This window comes from Stegostoma tigrinum, chromosome 7 (assembly GCF_030684315.1).
Source record: "Stegostoma tigrinum isolate sSteTig4 chromosome 7, sSteTig4.hap1, whole genome shotgun sequence".
Classification (NCBI taxonomy): domain Eukaryota; kingdom Metazoa; phylum Chordata; class Chondrichthyes; order Orectolobiformes; family Stegostomatidae; genus Stegostoma; species Stegostoma tigrinum.
Window position 1 is genome coordinate 36,073,974 of NC_081360.1, and position 17,745 is coordinate 36,091,718.

A 17,745-nucleotide genomic window follows, 5' to 3' on the forward strand; every position below is an offset into this window, starting at 1 on the left:
CTTTGACTTCTTCAAAACTTGTGGAAGAACATGGCTATGTTCAGTCATGTGATATTTGAATTATTCCTGAAAACAAGATAAATGACCTTGTGGGCATTACATTGGAGATGATCAGCACAGTTGATGTTGATAATTGAGCAATCAATGTTATGATCCTTCATTTCACAGATTGGTTAAAAATCTTCAATTCAGATACTTTTCCAATGTGATTGAATTCCAGCATTCAGGGTGTAATAATTCAGGAAGCATGACTGGAAAGGAACATCATTTAGAACACAGAACATAGAACAGTACAGCACAGTACAGGCCCTTCGGCCCACGATATTGTGCCGAACTTTTACCCAAAACCTAAAGTCTATCTAACCTCCACCGCTACCTTATACTCTCATCCATTTGCCTATCTAATAGCTGCTTAAATGCCCCTAATGAGGCCGACTCCACTACCCTCTCCAGCAATGCATTCCACGCCCCTACCACTCTGAGTAAAGAACCTACCTCTGACATCTCCCCTATATCTACCTCCACTCACTTTAAAACTACGGCTCATTGTAATAGCTACCTCCACTCGAGGAAAAAGTCTCTGGCTTTCTACTCTATCTATACCTCTGATCATTTTGTATACCCTGACAAGTCACCTCTTATCCTTCATCGTTCTAAAGAGAAAAGCCCTAGCTCTCTCAACCTTTCCTCATAAGACCTTCATCCATTCCAGGCAACATCCTGGTAAATCTCCTCCGCACCTTTTCCAATGCTTCCACATCTTTCCTGTAATGAGGTGAACAGAACCGGACAATACACCAGATGTGGCCAAACCAGGCTTTTGTACAGCTGGAGCACAACTTCACAGGTCTTGAACTCGATCCCTCTATTAATGAAAGCTAACACACCATACACCTTCTTAACAACTCTATCCACCAGGATGGCAGCTCTCAGGGAGCTGCGAACATGAACCCCAAGATCCCTCTGCTCCTCCACACTGCCAAGAATCTTTCCATTAACCCTGTATTCTGCTTTCAAGTTTGTCCTTCCAAAATGAATCACCTCACACTTTTCAGGGTTAAACTCCATCTGCCACTTCTCAGCCCAGCTCTGCATCCTGTCAAAGTCCCTTTGTAGCCTAGAACAGCCCTCTGCACTGTCCACAACGTGACCCACCTTCATATCATCTGCGAACTTGCTCATCCACCCTTCCACCTCCTCATCCAAATCATTTACAATAATCACAAATAGAAGAGGACCCAAACAGATCCTTGTGTTTTCATATCACTCATAACTGAGCACCATGTTGGATATTTTCTGTCCACTACCACTCTTTGTCTTCTAAGGGCCAGCCAATTCTGAACCCAATCTGCCACATTTCCCCCTGTCCCATGCCTCCTTACCTTTCGCATGAGCCTACTATGGGGAACGTTATCAAACATCTTACTTAAATCGGTTCTGAGGAATGGTCACCGGACCCAAAACATTAACTCTGTTTTCTCCTCCACAGATGCTGCCAGACCTGCTGAGCTTTTCCAGCAACTTTGTTTTTGTTCCAGATTTACAGCATCCACAGTTCTTTTGGTTTTTACTTAAATCCATGTATACCACATCCACTTCTCTATCTTCATCCATGTTTGGTCGCCTCTTCAAAGAAATTAATAAGGTTTGTGAGACATGATCTACCCCTCACAAATCCATGCCGGCTATCACGAATCAAACTGTGCTTTTCCAAGTGAACATAAATCCTATCTCTCAGAGCCCTTTCCAATAATTTGCCCATCACTGACGGAAGACTAACTGGTCTGTAATTTCCGGGTTTATCCCTGTTCCCTTTTTTGAACAGGGGAATGACGATTCCCTTGTCCATTCTTCTGGCACTATAGCCATGGACAGTGAGGTGGAAAAGATCATCGCCAAAGGCCCTGCAATGTCGTCCCTCGCTTCCCATAGAATCCTCGGGTAAATCCCATCAGGTCCGGGGGACTTATCTATCTTCAACTTGTTGAACACCAAAACAGAGCGACTACTCGTGGCGTACACAGGCTTGACACAGCCCGGAGCCGAAAATTATTAGATAGACGTACGGTTCCGGTAAGGAACATCAGTGATAGCTCTCTAGAGATCCCAGGCGTTATCCAAAAAAAAGGGGCCTGTACTGAGAAGGGTCAAAACAAGGGAGAAAACTTCAAAAAGGAAAAGTGGCAGGAATCTTCCAAAGAGGTGGCTGTTTGAACAGACATGCCATCATGAACAAAGCCTCTGCAATGGCTCTTTGATAGTCTTCACAGAAGAGATGTTTACTAATCCCTGGATAATAAAATGTGAGGCTGGATGAACACAGCAGGCCAAGCAGCACCCCAGGAGCACAAAAGCTGACGCTTCGGGCCTAGACCCTTCTTTTACTAATCCCTGGGTCTGTTATGTGGATATTTTGTAATCAATCTGCACAGAGATGTTATTACACACCTGTGTAGCAGGTGGGACCTGAACTTGCGCCTCCTGGTTCAGAATTAGGAATACTACCACTGCACCACACAAGCTCTCTCTGGGTCTGTTTTATTCATATTTTTAATCCACCTCAGGGATATTTTATACATCTCTGGAGCATGTGTGACTTGAACCTGGCTTTCTTGGCACAAAGGTAGGAACAATACCACTGTGCCACAAGAGCCCTCTGGGTCTGTTTTATAGATTCTCTTAAATCAATCTATTTAGAGATGTAATTACACACCTCTGGCCTAGGTGTGACTTGAGCTCAGGCCTTCTGACTCAGATCAGCACTCTGCGAGTGATCCAGCTTGCAGCTTGTTGCTAAGGGAACTCAAACTCAGCAAGCTCCACAAGGAGTTTAATTAGTGATTCCCCATGAACCTTGTCAGGGCTATCACACAGGGGTGAGAGAGAGTCTGTTTGTTATCTAAGATAACAAGGTGTACAGCTGGATGAGCACAGCAGGCCAAGCAGCATCAGGGGAGCGGGAAAGCTGATGTTTTGGGTCCACACCCTTCTTCAGAAATGGGGGAGGGAAGGGATTTCTGAAATAAACAGGGAGAGAGGGAGAGGCAGATCAAAGATAGATACAGGAGGGGATAGGTGGAGAGGAGACAGACAGGGCAAAGAGGCGGGGATGGAGCCAGTAAAGGTGTGTGTAGGTGCGGAGGCAGGGAGGAGATAGGTCAGTCCAGGGAGGACGGGCAGGTCAAAGGTGGGGTGGATAAGGCTGGTAGGTCAGAGATGGGGGTGGGGCTTGAGGTGGGAGGAGGGGATAGGCGGGAGGAAGGACAGGTTAGGGAGGCGGGGACAAGCTGGGATAATGGGAACTGCAGACGCTGGAGAATCCAAGATAACAAAGTGTGGAGCTGGATGAACACAGCAGGCCAAGCAGCATCTCAGGAGCACAAAAGCTGATGTTTCAGGCCTAGACCCTTCATCAGAGAAAGTCGGGGACAAGCTGGGCTGATTTTGGGACGCAGTTGGGGGAGGGGAGATTTTGTTATCTAACGTTCTTTTGTTTGACTGCTAGCTAGCTGACTTTTAAATCTGAGAGTGAGTGGGTCTTTACTTGCAAGACAAGGTGATAATGTGCAATTAACATAATAGTTGAAGAACTAATGTTTGAAACCCTGGACAAAAGAATATTCGGTCCCCGGCACACTCTAGTAGAGTTGAAACCATCATTTTAAGCTCTATCCTTGTGTGTTCCTTAAAAAGAAATATTCAAATTGTAAGATAACAAAGTGTAGAGCTGGACGAACACAGCAGGCCACGCAGCATTAGAGGAGCAGGAAAGCTGATGTTTCGGGCCTAGACCCTTTGTTATCGCAGATTCTCCAGCATCTACAGTTCCTACTATCTCTAATACAAATTGTGTGTGCAGTTGGAGATGTAATCAACAGCTTGTTGTTGAGCAGCAAGTTGTCAGCCTCTGGTTATTGCTGTAGTCACAAGAGATCAGAGTTCAGTCTGTTTTGACTCAATACTTAGATAACAAGGTGTGGAGCTGGATGAACACAGCAGGCCAAGCAGCATCTTAGGAGCAGGAAAGCTGACGTTTCGGGCCGAGACCCTTCATCAGAAATGGGGGAGGGGAAGAAGGTCCTGAAATAAATAGGGAGAGACGGGGAGGCAGTTCGAAGATGGATAGAGGAGAAGATAGGTGGAGAGGAGACAGACATGTTCAGTGGGACAGAGATCCCCTGAAGTTTGTCCGGAGGGTGGAGGGTAACTTTTTCAGGTTATACATCCATAGAAGAGACTTCACAGTGGGGTTAAAATTGTATCAGAGGTAATAGGAACTGCAGTTATCTCTGATACAATTTTAACCCCACTGCGAAGTCTCTTCTATGGATGTATAACCTGAAAAAGTTACCCTCCACCCTCCGGGCAAACCTCAGGGGGTCTCTGTCCCACTGAACATGTCTGTCTCCTCTCCACCTATCTTCTCCTCTACCCATCTTCGATCCGCCTCCCCGTCTCTCCCTATTTACTTCAGAACCCTCTTCCTCTCCCCCATTTCTGATGACGGGTCTAGGCTGAAACATCAGCCTTCCTGCTCCTAAGATGCTGCTTGGCCTGGTGTGTTCATCCAGCTCCACACTTTGTTATATTGGATTCTCCAGCATCTGCAGTTCCCATTATCTTTGACTCACTTCTTTTCTCCCTTTGGATGTCTGTTATTTGAAGTCCCCTTTGCATCCATAAGTGTGACATTCCATGTGTGTGTCTCTCTCTCTCCTGATTTTTTGGCTGTATCAATCTTCTATAAAGATCACATTTTCGGAATTACAAGTTTAAAAGGCCCATAGTACTTTGGGGTTAAGGCCCTGGTCATGGCAATGCTTATCTGTTGTACAAAAGTATTTAACGATATTTTAAGAACACTTTCAAAAAGCCCAACAAAGACTCTCTCTTACTCTGAGTGCCAGAAGTCAGCTAGCCACCAGCCACACGAAAGGAATTAAGATAACAACAGGACTCTCTCTCATACTGGAATTCAATCACTGTTGAAAGGAATCAAAATAACAGAAGCCAAACCAATCTGTGAAACTAAGGATCATGAAATCAACTGTTCAACTACCAATTTCAATGCTCCCAGTAACCTCCAATGTAACAATCGCAAGGTCAACCAGCTGCTTTTCACAAGAAATTCAAAGGACAGATCCATGTATCTTTTTCAGACTTTTACAAATTTGGACTATCCTTTTATTTCTATTCTGTGTGCATGTGTCTTGGGTTACAAACTGTTCTCACATTTAGAAACAAATAAACTCACTCTTTGTTAATTCAAGGAAACCTTATTAAATTGGCTCCTTCCAATGCAACAGTTTGTTTAGGTCTTTGGAAAAGATATTCACAAGGAAAGAGATCAGTTTTTAAGTTAGCTTAGTTATAACCAGAGGAGTGAGTGGAAAAAGAAGAGAAGCCAGTTCATCCCTCTTCACCCAAAAGCTTTTAATGATTTATGATATCCGATCTGGTATCATGACAAATTGGGGAACCTCACCCAGGGTCTCAGAACAACAATACTAACATTGGCTTTTAATCCACCTGTGATACTTTCAACATCTTGGGAATTATCACAGACCAGAAACTGAACTGGACCAGCCATGTAAATACTGTGATGACAAGAAATGTGGACTGGTGCATGAATAGGAAAGCTTTAGAGGGAAATGGGCCAAACACAGACAAATAGGACTAGTTTAGTTTGGGAAATCTAGTCAGCATGGACAAGTTGGACTGGAGGATCTGACTCTATGACTCCATTACAACAGTTCAAAGGCTGGCATTTCTGAGGCAAGTAACTCACTTCCTTGCTCCCCAAAACCATTCCACTATATCCAAGGCAGAAGTTAGCAATGTGATAAAATGTTCTGCTTGCCTGGATAAAAGGTGGCACCAATAACACTTAAGAAGCCAAAGTCAAAGAAACTTGATCAACTCTCCACCTTGAACATTCACAGGGCAGCACAACGGTTCACTGGTTAGTACTGCTGCCTCATAGCACCAAGGACCTAGGTTCGATTTCACCCTTGGTTGACTGTGTGGGGTTTGCACATTCTCCTTGTGTCTCCCTATGGAGGTTTCCTCAGGTGCTCCAGTTTCCTCCCGTGGTCTAAAGATGTGCAGGTTCAGTGGAATAACCATTGAAAATGCAGGGTTAGAGGGTAGGGAGATGCTCTTTAGAGGGTCAGTGTGGACTCAATGGACCGAATGGCCTGTTTTCACACTGCAGGGATTCTACGAAAACTTCCTCCACCACCAAGACACAGTGGCAGCACTGCCACTCATCAAAGATCCTTCACCAACACCTTCCAAACTCTGCCATCAGAAGGAACTAGGGCAGTAAATGTGCGCACCACCACCTCTAAGTCCCACATCATCTTTTCTGAAGAAGGGTCTAGGCCTGAAAAGTCAGCTTTCCTGCTCCTCTGATGCTCCTTGGCCTGCTGTGTTCATCCAGCTCTACACGTTGTTATCTCAGATTCTCCAGCATCTGCAGTTCCTACTATCTCTGAACTACATCATTGTTCATTTGGCATTGTTGAATCAAAATTCTGGAACTTCCTTCATCACAGCATAGTAGTTGCACCTACGCCAGATTGGCTACAGTAGGTCAAGCAAGCAGCTTACCACCACCTCTGTAAAGGCCAGTTCAGGATGGGCAATAAACACCCTGTCTTCACCAACAATGCCCATATCTCATGATAGAAATAAAACACTGGCTGCCGCTCATGAGCTAAGGTGCGAAAAATAAGCAGGGATTCCTGGAATTGTTATCCACCATTTCTGCTGCAAAGTCAATATGCATTATATTTTTAATGTTATGTTTCCTCACAATTTTTCAAAATAAAAATCTAACTTCCTGAATATTGTTCAGCTGAGTTCACCTCACAGAGTAACTCTAGCATATGATGAGACTTAGCGATTCAGCCATTTTAATGTGCCATTAGATGAAGCACTCTACAATGCTGCTGTATTCTGATAGCTAAAGGAATGTTGTTACATAAGTGGAAGGGTTTTGGACTATTCAAATAGTTGCTAAGCAATTTAATATTTGTGGGTGTAAAAACGGTGAAGTGTAGACAAATGTCACCAAGGTGATGACTCATTTGGATGAGATTTACAATTTATCTTTTCTTCTAACACCTTTTGTTCACTTTAGAGTTGATAACAGTTTACAAGATTTTAAGAATTAAATTTTGTATTGCAGTTCCCTTCTGTGAATGAGTTAGCACAGTCAAACACAAGAAAATCTATATTGTGCAAAATTGTTTGCTAATAAGTATGCTGCATGTCTTTACCTTGTTCTGTCACACTAAAAACCAGAAAAATGCACAGTGCCAAACTGCTACACACAAGCTAAATCCAGCATCTATAGTTACAGATAATAGCAAAAGTACAAAGATCATTAACATTCTACTTGACATAATTATCAAATTTGAAATTAAAGCAAGTTTAATTTACAATATTAAAACGAGACAGTGAACTACTTCCATGTTTTAACTAACTTAATTTTGATTTTGCATTTTCACAAAAGTATTTTGAACGATTCTTTTTCTGTTGAATTAAGAATGCTGTGTAGTGAATGATGCTCAATAAATTGTTACATACCACTCTTCAGTTTTAGCACTAGATCATAATGCTCCTCTAACTTTAGAAACCATCTAAATAAACCTGATCCTGTTACCAAATGGCAGGTAATGATGATAAAATTGGCAGCATTTGTTATCATTACACCTTTGAAACTGACAACAACATCTGGAGTTCACATATGTACAGTTAAATGCTGACATCCATATGCTGTCAGTGGTTCTACGATTCTTCATTTGGTACACAGTTGAAATGCCCACAAACTAATGTATTAGAAGTTACTGAATTGATAAGAGCTTGCCCTTTTATGCTACTAGTCTTGTGCTAAAACTCTTGAAAATGCTGCACCAGGTTTAGTATGCAACAGCTGCATTTTTTGTGGTGGGTTTGATGTATAATTATTACAACTACCTCAAAGGCCTAAAAACAAATTTTATATTAGTGGAATGTCAATATTTTCCATTGTGATAAAACAAGTTCACTCATTTTTAAATAATAAATGCTTCTTCCGTGTTTGTTCTTAATATTTCCATTTCTAACTTAATTGCATGCAGATGTGTTAATTTTTCATTTTGCTCTCTGTAGAAGGATTCAGAAGTGAAGGATAATCAGTGCATGTTGCTTCACGGTTTGTGGTCTATGAGAATAATTCAATATGATTGGCTTTACCCAGTGGATGACATCACTATTTTCAGACGCCTGGAGATCCACTTTCCTTGGTTATTTAAACTGATGGTGGGAAAGGAGAACTCCATTCTACAGAAATTGCTGAACCTTCATGGAAAATTTTCTACAAGGTTAGAATCAAAAGCTGCCACTTCATTGCTGACTGCTAAATTTGGCCCATATTTCCATCTAAGAATCTCAAAACAAATATTTCTGCTTATGACAAAATTCTCGTCACTCTCAGCCTTAACTCATTCTGCAAGTAAAGCTGCAAAAGATAGCATGGAACCCAGAACTGTCGTTTTATTAAAAATCCCAATTACATTCAACTTGTAATCACATAACACAATGTTGACTTCACCAGTTTCAAAATCTCCCCTTCCCCCACCGCATCCCTAAACCAACCCAGTTCATCCCCTCCCCCCACTGCATCACACAACCAGCCCAGCTCTTCCCCCCCACCCACTGCATCCCAAAACCAGTCCAACCTGTCTCTGCCTCCCTAACCTGTTCTTCCTCTCACCCATCCCTTCCTCCCACCCCAAGCCGCACCCCCATCTACCTACTAACCTCAATCCACCTCCTTGACCTGTCCGTCTTCCCTGGACTAACCTATCCCCTCCCTACCTCCCGACCTATACTCTCTCCACCTATCTTCTTTTCTCTCCATCTTCGGTCCGCCTCCCCCTCTCTCCCTATTTATTCCAGAACCCTCACCCCATCCCCCTCTCTGATGAAGGGTCTAGGCCCGAAACATCAGCTTTTGTGCTCCTGAGATGCTGCTTGGCCTGCTGTGTTCATCCAGCCTCACATTTTATTATCTTATACATGATATTCCTTGGTTGATATCATCACAAACCTAGAATTATTTCTTCTCCATCACAATTTGAACTGTTGTTTTAAATTTCTGAATGCATGTACACAACACTTGTGTGCAAAGCATTTCACAGGGTACAATGGAGTGAACAACAGGTGCCACAGATAGCTTGTCCATAGGTCAATGAATCATCATGACACTTAAAACTGGTCTAACAAGCTCTGCAATTTTGCCAGCTGTTTTCTTATTTCATTCACTGTACTGTGAAAGCATCATGCGAAATGACTATGACATGGACTCAGCATTACATTTGTTATGTATGACAGAAAACATTAGCACTGAATCAAACAAAATTTTATAATCTTTTCATCTTTAGAAATCTGAAAATATAAGCAGAAACTATGAGCCAAGTCAAAACCAAAGCATTTTGTGTTGTCATTTAAAACTTAGGAAACAATCTTCTGCATACTTCCACATCACTGGTAGCAGGAAAATGTTTAAGTGTGATATTCAGATAGAATAGACTGTGTACACAATACCGGGATACCAATCAGCCATTACTTGGGATCAGAAAACTTTCAACTTCTAAATCCTCATATCAGCACCACGGCTGCTTGGGTCTTCGACATCACCAAGGATTATAGCAACACTGTTTTAAATGCTTTTGTAACTTGGCACGAGTGGAAATATAGCCCCACCATTCCAACACTTCACAGAAGTCATCATGGGTAATATGGTAGTTCAGTGAGTTTTGAGAAGATTTGTAGCTCAGGTTGAGGTTCTCGATGTGAGTTTGCTCGCTTAGCTGGAAGGTTAGTTTTCAGACGTTTCGTCACCATTCTAGGTAACATCATCAGCGAGCCTCCGACGAAGCGCTGGTGTTATGTCCCGCTTTCTATTTATCTGGTTAGGTTTCCTTGGGTTGGTGATGTCATTTCCTGTGTTGGTGATGTCATTTCCTGTTCTTTTTCTCAGGGGAGGGTAGATTGGCTCCAAATCAATGTGTTTGTTGATGGAGTTCCAGTTGGAATGCCATGCTTTTAGGAATTCTCGTGCGTGTCTCTGTTTGGCTTGTCCTAGGATGGATGTGTTGTCCCAATCAAAGTGGTGTCCTTCCTCATCTGTATGTAAGGATACGAGTGATAGTGGGTCATGTCGTTTTGTGGCTAGTTGATGTTCATGTATCCTGGTGGCTAGCTTTCTGCCTGTTTGTCCAATGTAGTGTTTGTCACAGTTCCTGCAAGGTATTTTGTAGATGATGTTCGAACGTCATCTACAAAATACTTTGCAAGAACTGTGACAAACACTACATTGGACAAACTGGCAGAAAGCTAGCCACCAGGATACATGAACATCAACTAGCCACAAAACGACATGACCCACTATCACTCGTATCCTTACATACAGATAAGGAAGGACACCACTTTGATTGGGACAACACATCCATCCTAGGACAAGCCAAACAGAGACACGCACGAGAATTCCCAGAAGCATGGCATTCCAACCGGAACTCCATCAACAAACACATTGATTTGGAGCCAATCTACCCTCCCCTGAGAAAAAGAACAGGAAATGACATCACCAACGCAGGAAATGACATCACCAACCCAAGGAAACCTAACCAGATAAATAGAAAGCGGGACATAACACCAGCGCTTCGTCGGAGGCTCACTGATGATGTTACCTAGAATGGTGACGGAACGTCTGAAAACTAACCTTCCAGCTCAGCGAGCAAACTCACATCCATTGTGGTTCAGTTTCTGCAACTTGTAGCATTACATTCATTTCAGATTTTATTTATCACACCACAATAGATAACAAATGAGTCTCAGGCTATCTTACTGTGAAATATACACCTCTGGTTACCAGCTGTCAAATGGAGACTGCATGTTATCTCTTCATCCTTCAAGGGTATTTTTATATGTTTGAGTTCTTAGCAATTGACTTTGGGCGGTATACATCTAAGTGCTTGATTATTTAATGAAGTTCAGAAATGTTCCACAATATCTACTACATAACTCTATTCAAATGACAAATGTTGCACATATAAAGCACTTTTCATGATCACTTATGTGCCAGGGCAGAGTCAATTAAATGTTTTAAGCTACAGCTGCTCTTGTAAGCAAATTAAGCAGTCAATTTGGCACCATGGCGAGATTAATTTAATTAGAATTGGTTGAATACTAAATATTGTGCAGGACATCTGATCTGCTCTTCCTCAAATAATGCTTATGCATCTTTTTATTCATTCCTACGATGAGGACATCACTAGCTAGGCCACCACTATTGTGGTGTGATAAATAAAATCTGAAATGAATGTAATGCTACAAGTTGCAGAAACTGAACCACAATGGATGTGAGTTTGCTCGCTGAGCTGGAAGGTTAGTTTTCAGACGTTCCGTCACCATTCTAGGTAACATCATCAGTGAGCCTCCGACGAAGCGCTGGTGTTATGTCCCGCTTTCTATTTATCTGGTTAGGTTTCCTTGGGTTGGTGATGTCATTTCCTGCGTTGGTGATGTCATTTCCTGTTCTTTTTCTCAGGGGAGGGTAGATTGGCTCCAAATCAATGTGTTTGTTGATGGAGTTCCGGTTGGAATGCCAATTGATTATCCTGAACTGCTGAGTGGGTTGTTAGGAGTCAACCACATTGCTGTGAGTCTCGAGTCACGCATAGACCAGTCCAGGTAAAGATGGCAGTTTCCTTCTCTAAAGGCCGTTAATGAACCAGATGGGTTTTACTGATAATCAACAACAGATTCAGAATATCATAATTCAAACTGATTCAAACCCAAGATCCCAGAGCATTGCCTGGGTCTTTGGATTGACAGTCTATCGATACTAACACTCTGCTATCACCTCCTCTTGTGTTCACCAAAGAGAAATGAGATCCTTTTGTGACATTTCATTCAACTTCAAAAGTGTTTCATTGGCTCTTAAAGTCCTGTGCAATGTCTTGAGTTTATGAATGAGATATACAAATGTTAGCTTCTCTTTTTCTGTGCCTGTCGGTTTCACCCTGAATGTTCTGAAGTTTAAATAGCTGTCTATTTGTGTACCACTGTGTCAGTTTAAGAATAATCTTACAATTCAGTATCTGCAACTTGTAAGGCACATGCAACATTGAAATGCTAGCTGACTTGTGCATCATATATATTTATTTTAATCAATTAGTTGAGCAATGTGTAATTGGTGCAATATGAAATGGTGATATTTTTGTAATAGTTTCCAGAATTATTGTATATTTCCACAATTGCAAACAATTTATTTTAACAATAAAAATGGGGGAGGTTGGGAAAACATGTGACTGTTGCAAAGAAATATTAAGACAGAAAGTTGAATCTTTGGTCACTGCTTGTCATCTTATGAAACTTGAATCCCCTGTTTGATGACCGAAAGAGATAGTGCTCATGAAATGATAGAGAATAGTGATTCTGTTTTATAATGACCAATGATTGTCTTCCACAGTAACACAGGAAAAGGCGTAGGCCATTTAGTCCTCTGAGCCTTCCAACATTGAATTAGATCTTAACTGATCTGTGACACAATTCATATATCCCCCTTTGTCCTCTATTTCTTAATAACAAAGATCAATCCAAGGTTTAAAATTTACAACTTATCTATGTTCGCCTTATAAAATTATTCGCAAATGTCTAAAACCAGCAGAGATTGAGCTGGAAGTCATAAAGAAATAATAAATTGTTACTATCCACATCATGATTGTATTAGCCAAGCAGGAAGTCTCAAAGGAATAATAAATGGTTGCAATTCTCATCATGATCATGCTAGCCACAGGCATCCTTGTAGCAAATGGTGCTGTTCGTTAACTGGATCCACAAGACTATAAGGCATAGGAGCAGAAGTGGGCCATTCAGCCCATCGAGTCTGTTCTGCCATTCAATGAGATCATGGCTCATCTAATAATCCTCAACTCCACTTTCCTGCCTTTTCTTATTAACCCTTGATTCCCTTACTGATTATAAATATGATTACCCAAAACTTGAATATAATTAATGATACAGCCTCAACAGACCTCTGCAGTAAAGAATGCCACATATTCACTTTCCTCAGAGAACAAATTCATCCTTGTCTCTGTCTTAAATGTGTGATGTTATTCTTACATCATGCCCTCCAGTCCTACACTTTCCCACAAGGAGACAGAACCTTATCTCATCTATCTTTTCAAATCCCCTAACAATCTTGTATGTTTCTATCAGGATGTGTTTCATTCCTGCTAACTCATACATCCTGAAAGGCAGAATTCTTCTGACATATCATGTTTTCCACTCTGTTGATAAATGTCTGTGTAAAGGTAATTGTCAGTGAACACAGCCTGCCTTCTGTTGCAATCTAAGCGGTTTGTTACCTTGTCCAGTTGAGCTCTGCTTTTTCCTCCAAAATATAAAGGGTATTTTCAGGAGCCAACCTATTGCACCTACTCTAAAACAATCAGAAAGCCAAAATGCTTAATCATTTGCAACTGGGTGCTTAGAAGAACTAAAAATGAGGGAAAATGCACTAAATTTGGAAAATGTAGCCATAAATCATACCTTAGGTCACGTTAAATTCTCTGCCGAATATAGCTTTTATGTCCATTTTATTTGGTTGTGTTTATGACTCAGCGTTATGGAGGCATGACCTTTACAAAACTGCGTGATGTCCAAATTACATCACCCAGCCTGCATTTAAATGTTGCAAATGGCAAGCTGATGTATACTTCCAGCTCTCTTGGAAGATCTGCATGTAAGTTATGCAGGCATTAAATGGAGAAGAGATAATAGGAACTGCACATGCTGGAGAATCCGAGATATCAAGGTGTGGAGCTGGATGAATACAGCAGGCTTTCCTGCTCCTAAGATGCTGCTAGGCCTGTTGTGTTCATCCAGCTCCACACCTTGTTATTAAATGGAGAAGATTTGAAGTGCTCATATTCCTAATCTACTACACTCAGTTCAGAGCCCTAAATCTTGCAATATTAATCAAACCATACAATCAAAAATCTAAGGCATGGGAGACCAGCGCAAGCCAATACAAATGAGTAGTTCAGATGAAGATGGTTTGAATTATTTTCATCCTAAATTCAATTATTTGGGGAATGGCACTTTTTAAAAAGAGTTTTAATATTTAATAGGGTTTATCAATTTCGATGGCGACTGGGATGGGCAATAACTGTTAGCCTCGAATTCGAAACCCATTTCCTGAGGATAACTATAAAAATATTCCAATTACATGAATCTTAAGTCCTGTAATTTTACTACAAAATCATGAAATAACTGTATAAAACCTGCTGAGATGCCCACAAGCAGAACGGTTGTTTAAAATTCTAAACAGTTGCTAAATAATCTAGAACCGGTGTACTTCACATTGAGCGTTCAACCTGCAAGAAGAGCAAGTGAGATCATCGGCAGTCTCTAAACGCTCCCCTTCCTTAAACATTGCAAACTGTTTATCTTTCTTTCATCTTAATGCTCTTACGTTTGCGGAAGTCCGGATTGAGGTTTACATTTTAGGCGTATTGCTTAATCATAAACTCAACAATAGTCAAGAGGGAAAAATGTCGTCTTTTTTTTGAAACACATCCAAATTTGAGGGTGTATTTCAAAACGAGTCCATTTCGAGGCAAATCCGCTGCGTTACATTTTGTTCAAGGTCAAAAGAGGTTATGTTTCCTCTCGAGTCTCCCCATTTCAAACCTGCTCCTGGTCTGCCTGCATCCGTTGTGGGATATGAAAACCTGGTCCTATGTTTGGACCATTACAAACATCCAAAGGATTTCGCGATCCGATTATCACTTTTAACAACGCACTGGAATAAAGCAGATCTTACGAGGAAACAAAAGCAAGGTTTCCAATTAGAGAAAAGAAATTAAGAATTTAAGTTCTTTGTCGCGGAAGTCTCAAAGTATATTTTAATTGAATAAATATTAAAGCTCTTTTTTAGAAGTGCCGTTCCCAAAACTAAAACAAGTTATGGCTTCTAATTTCTGCGCAGGTTTGTTATCGAACTACATTTAATTAGCTTGCGGCTTTCATATTCTTAACAACGTCTGAACACACTGCAGTTAAAACAATTCCAACCAACATTCACCGCCTCCCCCGGCCCCCAAACATCCTAATCTTCAGCCAACTGGTCCAAGTCCCCGGACTTCCCCCTCCGACACAAACGGAAAGGTCTGAGACATCTCACCTTCAGGGAAAGGTAAAGGAAGCTGAGCCGTCCCCCTGTAATATTCGAATAAATGCGCCTACCCGTCACTTTCAGGCTACTCGTTCACGATCTGACAGCAACACGCAAACCTTAACGCATCCATAGCAGCGAATCGGCCGCTTCAACCAGGAATCGCCCTTTCTCCTTGTTACTATCAATGTGTCGGTGATGGATAACTTGGGCGCGTCCGGAGTACCGAGACGTCAGAACTGACATAAGGGCCCACCTGTAACCCGGAGATTTCAGTGAGCTGTAGCGGCAGGAAAGGAGCACTGCGTTCTGCGCAGTGTGCTGCTGATAAAGCAGACTGCAGTTCAAAACAATGCACCGCAAATCTCAACACCGTGCAACAGAACAGAATGCAACCCTTGCTCTGTTGCACAGGACAGTTACACACTACCTGCAACTCAACATAGTTGAATGCAAAGGAGAAATTTATAAATTTCAAATCACAATGTCAAATTGCAGAGAGGAGGAAAAACCCGCAAAGCAGTGTTTCTCATGCGCAAAGCCAAACATAAAACATTGCACTACATGTACATCCTTACTAAACACCTCAAATCATGCACTGACCTCCATTACATATCCGAAAATATGTCTGGCCTAACAAAAATACATGAATCCAATCCATAAACCCGACATAAGGTTTCCCCAATGGATGGGAATATCAAATCTTGCGTATGCAGAATTTGGTACAAATGCCCAAATTTGTTATTGAACTTATTTGCCTAATACTACTTAGAACATTTGACATGAACAATCTCATGTTTGGCACCAACAGGCAAAATATGTCAGCTGTTATCTTCTTCAATGGTGCCTTATTTTCAGAACTGCTTGCAGAGAATGATCATCATCCTATTCTATTTTTATTTAATACAGGATGTTCCCATTGGGAAGGTTATTAGACTTACATTTATGCTGTAATATGTGACATTTCACAACCCACACATCTCTGAAAGAGCCTTGGCTAAGGAATTTTTATTTTAAAAATGTGTGATAAAGCTTTTCAGCAGCAAGTAATTAGGCAATGCAATCATTGTCAAAAAGACATAAAGCCTCAGAGTCATACACTACAGAAGTGACTCTTCAACCCTTCAAGTCTGCACTGACAGAACAAGTAACCATCAACAATCTACACTAATCCCACGTTCCAGAACTTAGTCCACAACCCTGAATGTTGTAGCATTTCAAATGCTAATCCACAAACATTTTAAAGTTTGTCAGGTTTCTGGAGTCTACTATGGTCCCAGGCAATGCATTTCAGATTCCTGCCACTGTCTGCACAGAAAGAAGATCCCCAAATCTCATCTAAGCCCCCTCCTTTCACTGTAAAATTATTGATCCTTCATCTAAGGGGAAAAGCTGCTTCCTATACACCTTGCTCGTGCTCCTCAATGTTATACATCTCAATCAGGTTCCACCCTCAACTTCTTCTGTACTAAAAATAATCCAAGCCTATCCAGCCTCTCTTCATAGCTAAAATTAGGCAACATCCTGGTGAATCTCCTCCTCTCTCTCCCCTGCTGTGCAAACACATTCGTCCTGTAGTGCAGTGACCAGAACTGCACACAGTACTTCAGCTGTGGCCTAACTGAAGTTTTGCACAGCTCCAACATAACCTCCCTGGTTTTATAATCTATGCCATGACTGATAAAGGCAATTGACCCATATGACTGCTTATCGACCCTATTAACCTGTCCTGCTGCTTTCAGGGATCTGCAGACAAGCACCCCAAGATCCCTTCATTCCTCTGAGCTTTGTAGTGTTCTACCATTCATTGTGTGCTCCTTTGGCTTGTTATTTCTTCCAAAGTGTATAACCTAATATTTTTCAGGTTAAATTCCATCTGCTTGGAGACAATAAGGACTGCAGATGCTGGAAGCCAGAGTCTGTAGATGTGAGGCTGGAAAAGCAGGTCAGACAGCATCCAAAGAGCTGGTAAATCAAAACCCTTCATCAGCACTGGGGAAGAGGAGGGGAGCCCAGAAATAAACACAGGGGGAATGGGGCTGTGGAAAGGCTAGGAGAGGTGGTGATACTTGGATGCAGGTCGGGGGTTACTGTGATTGGCCCGCGGTATGGGTGGAATGGATAGGTGAGTAGGAAGATGGACGGGTTAGGTGAAGTCAGAAGGGGAAGGGCTAGACATGGGATAATGCTGGGTTTGGTGGGATTTTGAAGCTGGCGAAGTCAATGTTAAGGCCATTAGGCTGTAAGCTTCCAAGATGAAATATCAGGTATTGTTCCTCCCGTTTATGTGCGGCCTCACTCTGACCATAGAGGAGGCCAAAGATGGACATGTCATCAGGGGAGTAGGAGGGGTAATTAAAATGGATGGCAACCAGAAGGTCAGGTTGGTTGTTGTGTGCAAAGTGCAGATGCTCTGCGAACCAATTCTTCCGGGAGAGATTCACCTGCGCTTTATCCAACTTCATCTATTGCATCCTATGCCCCTGACATGGTCTGCTCTATATAGGAGAGAC

At 41.8% G+C, this 17,745-nt stretch overlaps 1 protein-coding gene across 3 annotated transcripts in view; it reads right to left on the bottom strand.

Annotated features, from left to right (window-relative positions):
* Nucleotides 1–15,571, bottom strand: part of mfsd6b (major facilitator superfamily domain containing 6b) — a 61,046-nt gene extending 45,475 nt beyond the window's left edge. The window contains exon 1 of one of the 3 annotated variants that reach the window (XM_048534747.2): nt 15,304–15,571. The gene's annotated coding sequence lies outside the window, so the exon portion shown is untranslated. Of the gene's footprint in view, nt 1–15,241 lie in introns of all 3 variants that reach the window. The other 2 variants (XM_048534746.2, XM_048534748.2) reach the window with 2 other exon arrangements.
* Between the last annotated feature and the right edge of the window lie 2,174 nt (nt 15,572–17,745).